Below are 12,429 nucleotides of genomic sequence, written 5' to 3' on the forward strand. Positions count from 1 at the left end.
GCTTGTTTTAGTGGGGACGGCTTGATCATTGTGTGGAAGTCCTGTTCCACATGTTTCTCGGAATGGTGCCTCAGCACTGAAGCTTAGTTCTGCCCTTCTCTGAAAACTGGGTGAAGAGATTTTCCCAAGCTGTAAATATTAATAGCCTCAGACTAATTATGCTTTTGCAAAGCATAAGGCTCTCAATTACCTGAAGTGTAGGCTGCTGTTGTGCAGGGGGAAGGGGGAATGTTAGGACTGATGGCTTTTCTCTTCCCAAGTTACGTGTGATGGAGCCCGGTGGATGGCTGTACACCTGCCCATGGGTAGTGGGGAATGAATTCCTTGTTTGGCTTTGCTTGTGCGTATGGCTTTTGCTTTCCCCATTAAACTTTTATCTCAACCCACAGTGTTCTCACTTTTACCCTTCTGGTTCTCTCCCCCGTCCCACTGAGGGGGAGTAAGTGTGTGGCTGTGCTGTACTTAGGTGCTGGCTGGGGTTAAATTTCTGTATATTTTCAATTGAGTATTACTTTTGAAGACTAAAAAACATGTGAGATAAGCTGTTACCAGATCTCACATGTCACCATGGAGTGCTGCAAGACAGGTCTCACTGGGAGCCGGTCAGCGTTGGCAGCGGAAAACTGGGAAACTGTTATTATAAAGACCAACTTCATAACTGGAAAAAGTGTTGGTGGAGGCAGAAGCTTTTAGTGTGAAGGAAGCAGAGCTCATTCATTAGCTCTTCATGCTATGTAGAAATTCAAACATGAAATAAAAAGGACTAATTGTACTGTGCAACTCATCTCTGTGCGATGAGCATTGCACCATGCTTTGATTATAACACCCACCAAATGTAATAATCATCTATTGGCCAGATTATCTTTTTCCTCTGGGGAGTTTGACCTATTTCTCATTGAATCAGATTTTTCTTGTGTCACATCCATGCATTTCCCATCACTCTGTAAGCTGAAGAAGAAATATAGTCTGACAAATTAATTAGCTAGAGTTCGCCTCTGTAGGAGACCATGTAGGAGTGTGTAGACCTTAGAGGAGTATTTGTCACCAAATGAACATGTCTGTGCTAGTTCAAAATGCCCTTCAAGCTATGTTTGAATTATTTGTCTGTTCAAACGAGCTACTCCTTCTTGTGGGTGGACTCAAGAATCTTGTCCTTCATCTTAATTTGTATACAGCAGATTCATGGCAGAGTAACTTAGTCATATGAAGGAATGCAGATAACACCTCTTGTACACCATGCAGAGCTGTTGTAAGCCAAGGAGTTGTACAGGTAACAGACTAGTAAAACCAGGCCTGGGATGTCTACCAAAGCAATTGGGTTGCAAACTTGGCATAGTCAAGTTAAAAATCTAATTTAGGTATTTGTATGGGTTCTTAATCATACATGTAATATGTACAAGTTCACATTAAAGTTAGAATTAATTACATCTTTCAACTCATGCATCTAAATGAACAATGCTTTGCTTAATGCAGCTTTGTTTTTATAAATATCTTCCCATTATGCAGCAACTGAATATTCCTGTTTTACCTTGACTTTTGTGTGTGGGAGAGGCACTCTGGAAACTAAAAATATCCAGTATTAATTAAACTATGCATCTCAGAAGACAGCGGGATAATTCTTCTTTATAGTTTTATAATGAGATTTGTCTGAAAATGAAGAAAGCTCAGCCAATTCAACATTTTTAGTTCAATTTTAGATCTATCTTTACGTCAGTGAGCATGAGCAACAATTGGCTTGTAAAATTGGTATTTTACAACCTGGTACTTAGGAAAAAAGACCATTTTTGAAACTGAGTCTAGCAAATACTCAGAAAACAGGAAGAAACAATGCACAGGGAAAGGGGGGGGAAATGGAGAACAAACCATGGAGGAAATAGTAGACATTTTTGGCACATAAAGAAATGAGAGGAAGAGAAATGCCCATGACATACAAATCTGAACATGAAAGTTGCTGAATTCTAAGAATGACTTGCAGTATGTTAGATCATAATTTTCCTTCTCTGTTATGTTTCTTGCCCTGTTAAATGTCCCACATATCCCACATTTGATGGCCTTTGTGCTTACCTCCCTTTCTCGTGCCCCATATGAGCCAGCAAACTTACCCTGGCTCTCCTGGAAGCCCACAAAGGTGGCATATCCCATGTTTTGTGCCACGAGCCATTTGTAGAGGGTTTCCATCATCCAGGATACAGCTGGTGGCTCTGATTCAGAAGGGCTGAGCACAAGGGCCATTTTTTGCTCTCAGCTGTCCGCAGTAACCATGGAGAGGTTTCACTTCTACCTTGGATTCAACAGAATCCGAACTTGGAGGTATTGTGAACTGGTTGATGTGAACTCAATGAACTAGAATTTTCCCACTGAATTACTCTACTTACAAATGGGAGAAGTCTCCAGTTTACTTCACCTGTCACACAGGTACCCTGTTATTCATAACTTGTGTTTATTCCTTGAATAAAGCAGTTTAGCCACTCTTGCTGCCCAGGGACAAGGAGGGGGACAGTCTTGCAAATTGTGCTGAGGTTGTTAAGAGGCAGAACCTCTTCAGCTGTTTTGTCTGTCCTGTCCCTTCCACAGCTGGCCTGCAGGGGTGGAGCACCTGCACATGCCTCAGCACAGTGTCTTCTTTCTTGGCCCAAACCAGCTTTTGTCAGCACTTTAAAGAAAATTGCTGGACTTTGCATCTGAGTCATGTACACACAGCCCCAGCAGCTGCTTTTCTGCAGGGATGGTTTTCCCTGGCAAACATGTGATAGCAAATTGTGAAGGGCCTAAAAACAGAAGGAGGAAATAAATAATGAATTTTCAAAGACTTCTGGACTTTTTTCCGTATTTCAGAAGTCAATTCTTAGCCCCATATAACAGACAAAAGACATCTATTACAAACATTCTGAACCAAATGAAAAAATATGTGGCAAGCAAGTACTAAAGATTACAAATATATATTTTGCAAAACTGCCTGTAATTATGCAAAGTAAATTTTATGCAAAAAGCGGCACCACCTAAATAGTAACATAACATATGCACACATTCAAGAAAGACAGTCTTTTCAAACAAACTATTGCCACAGTTGTGCAATAGCTTGAGTCTTTAATTATAAGTTAATCTATCCTAGTAAAATTAATTCTTTAATGTGGGGATTGGGGTATTTATGTTTTTCACTACTAAGAGATTCTACCCTTCCAAGTTGAAACAGTAAAGAGACATTATAGGAGAAGGCAGAGGTACCTCTATGAGTGACAACATGACAGTAGGTTTGCTGCAGCTTTCCACTTGGCTAGGTAAGAAATACAGTTTTAGATGGCTCAGATGTTACCAAAGCAGGCCTATAGCTGAAGTCTGATAATTTCTCACCTTGAACTCAGACACAAACAGTAACTTTTGCAGTTACAAGCAGTAACAACCCCACAAGTTATAGTTTTCTCCTAATTACACTCTTTTCTGTGTTTCTTGGCAAGTAGAACTGGCCTCATGGCATTGGGCTGCAGTGCTTTGCTGCATACCCAGGAAAGCAGGACTATTTCAGCCATGGCAGTTTATAAGTGCTGCCTGCTCTTGTACCAAGATGCATTTTCTTCACACAGCCTCCCCAGAGAGCTGGGCTGAAGTTACAACACTGTGGTTCAGAGTGAAACTGCCTTAAAGAAGAGTAGGATACAAGTTTACATAGGTTGCAAACTCAGTTGTTCATTATCTAGTTGGTGCAATGAGCTGGCTTTTTGTTGTGTTTTGAAAGGTTCCAGAAAAGTCCGTGGAAGGCTTTTAGATGTGTTGGTGCAGGTGCAATGATGGCTGTGTCAGAACCAGAAGGTGTTGCAACTTCCTAAGAAGTAATAATAGAAGGGTTGATGCCATCCACTTCCCTAGTTTGTCTTTTCCTGCTTTGTCATGAGGGTGTCAGTCTGGGAGGGCTACAAAGCGGAAGACTCTTCAGTTTTGAAACATTTGCAATTACAAGCAGCCAAGAAGGAAATGAATGCCTTGACAGAGTGCTTCCCTGCAGTCTGAGTGACAAGCTGGGGTCCAAGCTCCACTACACAGAAGGGGGAGTAATGGTTTTGAAAGTTAAGAGTCTCCGTTGGCCTTTATAAGTTCTCCTGGTCATCTGTGGCAATCTTAGGGATGTGACTGTCAGTAAAGACACAGCATTAATGAACCTGAATTTAGATCACTTTAAAAAATATAGCAGGCATGAAGAATGGATCAAAATTGAATGTATCCGAAGAAATGACGTTGATTCTGAGAAAAAGAGATTCCTTCATCTAGGAATCAATACTGATTCTAAGGAAATAGATGCCTTCATCTAGAGTCTTTCTAGATGAGTCCTCAAATCCACGACCACTTGAGTCAAACTGACTCTACAATCCACAAAACCTGGTCTTAAAGCAAAGATCCCAGGGCCAAAGTTTTCCTTCCACTGAATTCACCTAGTGAAGATCTAAACTCATGTCATTGTGAGAATTAGTAAATACACCTTTTGAACCTTACACAAAGATGTTGAATTTGTCTATAACATTGATCCACATCTCCTCTGTGGTGACCAGAGTCCACTAAAGAACAATTTGAATTATTTTTTATCATATAGCTGAAAGAAAAAAACAACACCACCAAAAACAATGAAACTCCCATATCATACAGATGTGTTTACCTGAACTTTTCACCTTACTATAGATACACAGGTGGTGGGATGGGTAGTCCAGAGTCTCTTGTCCTGTTTCTCTTTCTCTGTCACCATGTGTGTGGAACTCTTATTTCCAGTGCAGCATTGTAACTTTTTGACAGGCCATGAAGGTGTGTTTGCAAAGGCTCCCAGCATGGTGGAACACTGTATCCTGGCCATTTCCCAGGCTGCATTCTGCACAGCTTCCACATCAGTCACCTGCCGAACCTTATGCAGAGAGCTGCTTGCCCTCTGTGTGCAGAGAGCTGTGTGGGGTTTTCCCACAGTCCCTCCTTGTGTGATTGTGTCCGTCTACAGTTAATGCTTTGCCATCCCTGAGCTCGGTTTAGCCATTCCACCTCCCAGCCTTGGCAAACAAAAGTAGAGCAAGCTCTCAGAATTAACAGCTTTGCCCACATTTCTACTTGGACATCTAAATTAAGTGTATGAGACACCACCTCCCTGTAAGGCTGACCATCTACTGATGATAAACCTCTGTCTCTACCTTCGCGCTTAGCTAATCAGTCTCCATCTTTTTCATGTGATGAATTGTTTTGTTGTCTCAGTTTTGTCCATTTTTATCAAGAACACTTCCATTCAGTTTTGCCTTTGGAGATTTTCTTGTTTCATTGACTCTCTGGAATACTATATTGAGCTTGTTTTAAATTGCAAAGTGTGCCCATGTGTAGCGTGCCTCAATGAAACATGCATGAACTGTTGTTCTGAGCAGCTCCTGCAGTCAGTCTGTACACAGTGTTTCTGAGGAGGCTGCTGCTCCTAAGTTCCCCAAAAGCACTGCCTAACATCACCACTTCAGTTCCTGTCTCCATTTTAAGCCGTGGATTCTCCCGCTCCAAAGTTAACACTTGCTGTAGCTGTTCAGCACGGATTCCTAGCTAGTGTAGCACTCTGCCCCTTCTGCACGTTCAGTTCTGTGGCAGGAAAGCTGACCCTGAGGATAGTTTTCTTTGGAAACATTTACCAAATGTGCAGTAGTGTAAGAAGCTGAATAGAGTTTTACCAGTGCATACTAAAGATCATCAATGAAAGTCCCCAATGAGAAGCAAATACCACTGGAGATCATTTCTCAAACAGTCTGACTAATGCAATTTATGACCCTGTCTCATCTCCTCGGGCTCCTGTTTAGCTAATGTGTCATCCTTTCAATCTTATGTTTCACCCCAGCTGTCCATGTTTTTACATTTAAAGGCTTTGCATGAGCTGTGCCTGATACTGCAGTAGTAAAGGTCACTAAACTGACTTTACTATTAGGTGGGTTTCATTTTTATATACCAAGCGTGATGAGGAAGAGTCACCGAGAAATCTGTTGACAAGATCAGCTTTAAATGCTGAACATATTAAATGACTTTGCTTTCAGCTGGTCTTCTCAGGATAAGGGGGACTGGAAGTCTCATTAGAATTTATAAAGTGACAGATTTTGTGGTGCCAAGTGGAGCCCAATATTGTCCCTCATGTGAATACGCAAAGAGTAAAGTTGCATATTTATTTGGAGGCTGGCGTACAGCTGTGTCTAGAGCAGCCACTGACAACAGCCACAACCACCCTCAATGCATCTCTAAGAAGGTTAATAGCAATTAGTATATATAGTGATTAAAAACTTCCTGTTTATTTCTTTCCGGTAGGTAACCTCCCCAGAATTAATTATTACAATGAAAACTTTTTAATCTCCCAAATGAACACTATGTTCAGATAAAACAAGTGAGATGTGTCAGGTGAAATGGTCTGCAACTGTCAGCATTCTTCTGTACCATTTAGGAAAAGTAGGCTTGCTGGTTAAAACCATGACAAGAAAACAAAACAGTTTTTTGTTTTCTCTTATGCCTTCTGACTTACAAAATTGCTATTGTTACAGTCAGTAAATGTGGTCAGACACCATGGATCATTGAAGTAACATGGGGAATACATGATTTTCTGCCAAAAAATATATTTTAGAAAGCATTTAGTTTCTATATGCAGGTAAAAAATACAAGATGGCATGAGCCTGACTGTGCACACATCAGTAATATTTTGTATCTACTAGATTTTTTTACATATATCTAACAGTCAGTAGTAAGACACTATTTAACTGATACCTATTTAAGAAAATTAAGGACATGTTGTCCCATACCAGGATATAAAAGAGAGGAAACCACTCAGGGAATGTAAAAATGTAAACATGCAGTTCCTTTTGAGGAAATTTTTACACCTTTTACTCAGTAGTTTCATGTGCTCCAGACTGAGAGCTATTAAGTTAAAAAAAATATCTTTAAACAGGCTGAGGGCATGAAAATTTTAGGCTATAAAAATCCTACAAGATCCTATTAAAATCCTTTCTTGGGGAAAAAAACACAGAAGCTGTAATTAAATCCTACTATAGAAGTCATAGTCATTTGTGAGGGTCTTTCCTGATCTTTCATAAACTTTTTTACAGGTTGAATACAATGAAACTTGTACTAATGCCCACCATGTTCTATAGAAACCTGCCTGTCTACAGCTGAGTAGGCTGAAAATGAAGATTTATAAAGGAAAAGAAAAACAAGCCGAAACAACAGCAACAAAAAACAACAACAACAAAAACACCACCAAACAACACACCAAAAAACCCACCCAAAAACCAAACACACAAAAAAGAGGCAAACTGCCATGTAAATTTTTAGACAAACAAATAGTTATCAGAAAAGTTTCCTATGTGCTGAGGCAGCTCTTTCTGTGTGTGTGCTTCTACCCTGCCATGGCTGAATACCTAGGAACATTCCCTAAACGGGAAGCAGTGGTATTCCCCAGTTCATCTTCCCAAAGAGCACTTGATAGCTGAGCTCTGAGCATGCTAACAGGGTGAATCAACATGGCATGCAGAGCCTTGTGCTCTACATTTAAAAATACAGCCACTGAGGGAGGCACTAATGATGTTTGTTCCTTATTTAAGATCCTCATATTTAGAGTACTGTCCCAGTAGTTGGAGGATTTGAGTGCTGCTCCCTCCTACACTGTCAGGGGTTTGGTGTCCACATTCCCCTCATTCCAGAGGGGTGGCCAGGCAAGGAGGCTGCAGACCAGGCTGTGATAAGGACGTGGGACTGGTTGGACCTGAGCAAGGATCATTAAGCTTTAGTTGTGAAACATGAATCCTTATGAAAGCATCCTCCCACCCATTCAAAAGTATCTTCCCTGTCCGTGGCAGGGCTAGGATATTAGGCACGTGCCTCCCTCAGCAATTTAGAAAGTTGTAGGTTGCTGGATGTTGTACATCCCAGCTTGAAGTATCCAAGGCCATACCATTCCTAGGACGGGGAACTTGGGTAACTAGCTGAGGTATTTTAATATCACCCTAAGAACTCAATACTTGAAACCTATGTGAAATTATGCACTATAGTCTGGGGCCTTTAATTTCTTTATCTTTGATTGTGGGTGGCTAGAAAGAAGGGCATCCAAAATGATAGAAGCTAAACATGGGAATTTTGTGCAAATCCCATCAGCTTTGAATCCTAGTTTTATGTGTGGATTACATGATCCATATAGAGAACAACCCTGTTTATCCACATAGACCATCAAATGTAAAGTCATTGTCTAAGAAAACAATTGTCTGTCATTATTTATTTAAGGAAGAGTGCAGCATGCATTTACCTGACTGCATGTATGGGAATCTTGTCCAGGAGTTGTGATAGGCTGTCATCATAGTCAATGAGCTTTTGCTTCAATAAAAAGCAAGAAATGACTGAGTAGTTGAATGGAAGAGAAGAACGGGGAGTTTGCCACTTGAAAACATACATGCAAAGTAAGAATAGGGAAAAAAATATGTAGAAATGGCTTAATTACTTTGTAATCCAAAATAAATTGTTTAGACCTTGAATATGAGTGTTACACACTTACGGTGCTGAAAGTAATAAATGTTTGAGCTGAAATAGTTTCGAAATAAGCATTATAAGTAATCATTAAGTAAAGTCAAAATCAGGGGGAATATTAATTATTATTGTGCTTAAAATTAATTTAGTGGAAATAGTGATTTGTTGTGGAACATGCTCATTTAAATTAATTACCTTTTCAGTGATAGAAAGTAGTATCTTGGGAACAGTTCTGTGAGTTTCTACTCCTTGAAAAACACTGGGTAATGCCTCTTGGAAGGACTAATAGTCGTTGCTGAGCTCTCAATTACTTTCAGCCACATGCAAAAAAATGTTATGGCCTCTCAGGAAAAATGTGTGAAATAATATGATCAATGTGCAAGGGTGGTGAAGAAAGTAAATAAAATGTGAAGATAGCTAGGGTAAAAAGGACACTTTAACCAGGTTCTAGTAAAATCCATAATTTCTGTGGAATTCAGCTGCAATTACATGAACTCAGGAGTCTAAATTTGAGAATTTTTATTTTGAATGTAGCACCTGACTTTAAGAAGGCACGTGAACAGTCATCTGCTGTCAGGAAGCAATTAGATGGTCAGGAACCTTCAATTTAAGGTCAATAAACAATGGAATATGAAGTTGTGTTTTGCATAGCAACAAAACCTTCATTCACCTCATTTTAGTTTTACTTTTAGATTTTCAAAAGGCTTTCAGAAGACAATTGCTCTCTTTCTTGAGTTACAGCTTTGGTTAGTTTTTGTTTTGGTTGCCTTGGATGATAACCAGCAGGAGATTTTGCAGGTGCCAAAGCAATGCTTGAATGGTTACTAGTGACACAGAGAGTAATTGCCAAATGATGATTTCAAAAGTGTCATGCTATAAAAGCTGCTTGAATGGCCATGTTTTTGTCAGTTGGCTGAACTATTTACTGCAGAGCCAAAAGGCCTAAGTGAAAGTGCTCCGAGATGGGGTTTGTAAATGTGAATCCAGGGCAGCTCTTGTCCAGGGTTAAACAGAGCCTGTGTTTGTAGTGTTCACTGCGCTTTTTAAAGCAGTGCTTTCTCATCCCCAGTATAGCAGGTTACACATTTGGGAAAAGAAAACCAGGAAGTCCTGACTTGTACTTCCCCAGCTGTAACTTATGCAGCCACAGTCTAATTAAAGCCCTAAATAAATGTTGCACTTAATTAAAGACAAACCCAAGTCTATTGAAAATGGAGGGAAATAATGAGCTATTTCTTGTTGTACATGATCTTTGTATACAATAAAACATGTGCTAAAGTGTTTTGTGGTTGGCTGATGTTTGGCTGCTCTTTGCAAAAATGGGAAAACAAGGATTCCTGTGAGCAGGCACAGACTTTCCCTCCAACTGGCAGTGTGCAGATCAGGAAGGCATAATCACTTACTGATTTGAGAAATAGGTGAAATTAAACTTGATGGGTACCATCGCTGAGCCTGCGTCACCCTCTCTTCTGGGCCAGCACAACTGTTCCTGAAGCCAGTCAGTGAACCATTTTGGGGAACTGATCTAGCAGAAGAAAACAACCAGTTTAGGGGGGAGGGGAGTCTGTGCTTGTGTTTCGGGTGAATCACTTCTCCAGCACTGCTGGTGAGGAGGAGGTGCCTATGAGGGGAAACCTTGCTCAGGGGACCAAGCAGCTGGAGGCAGAGGTTGTGCAATGTGTCACCAATTGTTTAACAACCAAGCCATGTTGGTAACAGCCAAACCCTGTAATATTGTCAAAAGGTGACGAGCAACTAAGGGGAAACCTGACAAACTTCTGTGAAAATATGCACATATATATATATATATATATATATATATATATATATATATATATATATATATATATGAACACACATATATTCTTCCTAAACTGTGGCCCTGACAAAATCATTAGTGTTTTCTGATGAGGTACAAATTCCAGTCTTGTGCTCAGTGTACTTCATAGAGAGCTTGAGCTGCAAACAGAACAGGGAACTCTGCTCCCTCTGGTTCCCAGCAACACTGTAAGTACAACAGAATCCTCATTTGCATGGTTGTAGTTCAGATTATGTATTTCAATGGCAAGTCCCTGTCTTGGGATTGGATTGCTCAGCCTTCTTTTATTTTAAAGAAAGTTAGCAAGCCAGAGCCCTTAAAAGTGATAATTTTATTGGGAAGGGGAATTTAATGGGAGGTGATACTTTGTCATCCTATCCTGATTTAAAGAGAATTGAACAAAACATGTGATTTCTTTTTTCTTTTTGGACACATTTTATTTTTGGACACAAGAAAGCTCTTAAATGAAAGTAAAAACACTTGAAAAAATATTGCAAGAAAAATGTATTCCATTTAAATGCTAATTTGTTTATAACATTTTCAAATAATGTAAATAATTAATAGTTTTGATGAGAGTTATCTGAACATAGCACATGTCAGAAATGTGATGAAGAAGCTGTAAAATGTATAAGAAAAAGCATGATTATATATTGGAAGAGGACAGAGGAATTGGACTAGCACTCCCACACAACTGCTACTACTGTTGCCTTTCTTACATGTAGCCATTAGTCTGAGCAGAGAGAATTTCCACTCCTATCTCCAGTAAAGAAATTTGCAAGCAATTTCTGATCCTGTTATATTATCTGCATACTTTCATGGTTTTTTGCACAATAAATTCTTTGGGAACATTAATTTTAAAAATTGCCTCGCATATTGCAGCATTAAAGGAAAAAACATTAAAACTGATACAATCTATGGGCAACAAACCTGAGAAGAGCAAATATTGATTACATTGCAACATTTCCTGCACAGAATCTACAGTGAAATAAAGCAGTGGTTGCAGGTTGTCATGAGTTGTGCCTGTGTTTTACTTAAAGCCCAGCATCTTCCACTGATGTTATTACCTGATAACAGTTTTAACAAGATCCATACTCTACTGTGGGGAGAGGAGGGCCTTGAATTACAGAGTCGTAAAGACTGTGTGTGACAGATGAGCAGTAGTTGCAATTCATTTTGTTGCATTAGGCTCCCAGCTCATGTTTTTTAGGTACCTGGGGCTCTCAGAACCATGCTGCTCTCTGCAGCTTTTTCTACAGACTAAGCTTTGCCTGCCTTGGAAATGGAACTGGGACACATTCTGCACTGGGCAGGCATTCAAAATGTGGGGTGGGCTTCTCTGCTGCCCTTCACCTGCTTTCTGGGCAAACGTGTTTTGGCCGGCTGAGTCACTTTGCCCTGCTTGTGCTGATGCCCAAAGCAGAGTCCTTTCTTGCCCTTTCCTTAACACCCCAGAGCAGGGTGACAGAGGGACAATCCCTTCCCTAATACTTTTTATCTGTGGTGCCAAAATTCACTGTGGGCTGCCAAGACCAGCTACTCCCCCCCATACGTTAATGACATTCCCGTACAATTTGAATGCTGAACGCCATTACCCCGTGGCTCACCCAGTCAAACCTCAGGGAAAGGGAAGGCCTGCAACTTTAGGATGCACCATTACTGTGTCTGGTTCTGGGCTCCTCACAGAGCTCCTGGAGAGTGTCCAGCAAAGGCTACAAAGGTGATCAGGGTCTGGAGCATCTCTTATGAGGAGAGCTGGGCCTGGTTAGCCTGAAGAAGACTGAGAGGAGACCTTATTAATGCATACAAAGATCTCCAAAGTGGGTGCCAAGAGGATGGTGGGGCCCAGCAACAGTGGGGCCCAGCAACAGGGCAAGGAGCAATGGCCATAAACTAAAACACAAGAAGTTCCACATCAACACCAGGAAGAACTTTTTTCTTTTTTTCTGTTGAGGATGGCAGAGCACTGGATCAGCTGCCCAGGGAAGGTGTGGAGTATCCTTCTCTGGAGACATTCCAAACCCACTTGGACACGTTCCTGTACCACCTGCTCTGGGTGACCCTGCCTTGGCAGGGGGGATGGGACTAGTGATTTCCAGAGGTCCCTTTCAACC

The sequence above is a fragment of the Motacilla alba genome, chromosome 1 (genome assembly GCF_015832195.1).
Source record: "Motacilla alba alba isolate MOTALB_02 chromosome 1, Motacilla_alba_V1.0_pri, whole genome shotgun sequence".
Lineage (NCBI taxonomy): Eukaryota > Metazoa > Chordata > Aves > Passeriformes > Motacillidae > Motacilla > Motacilla alba.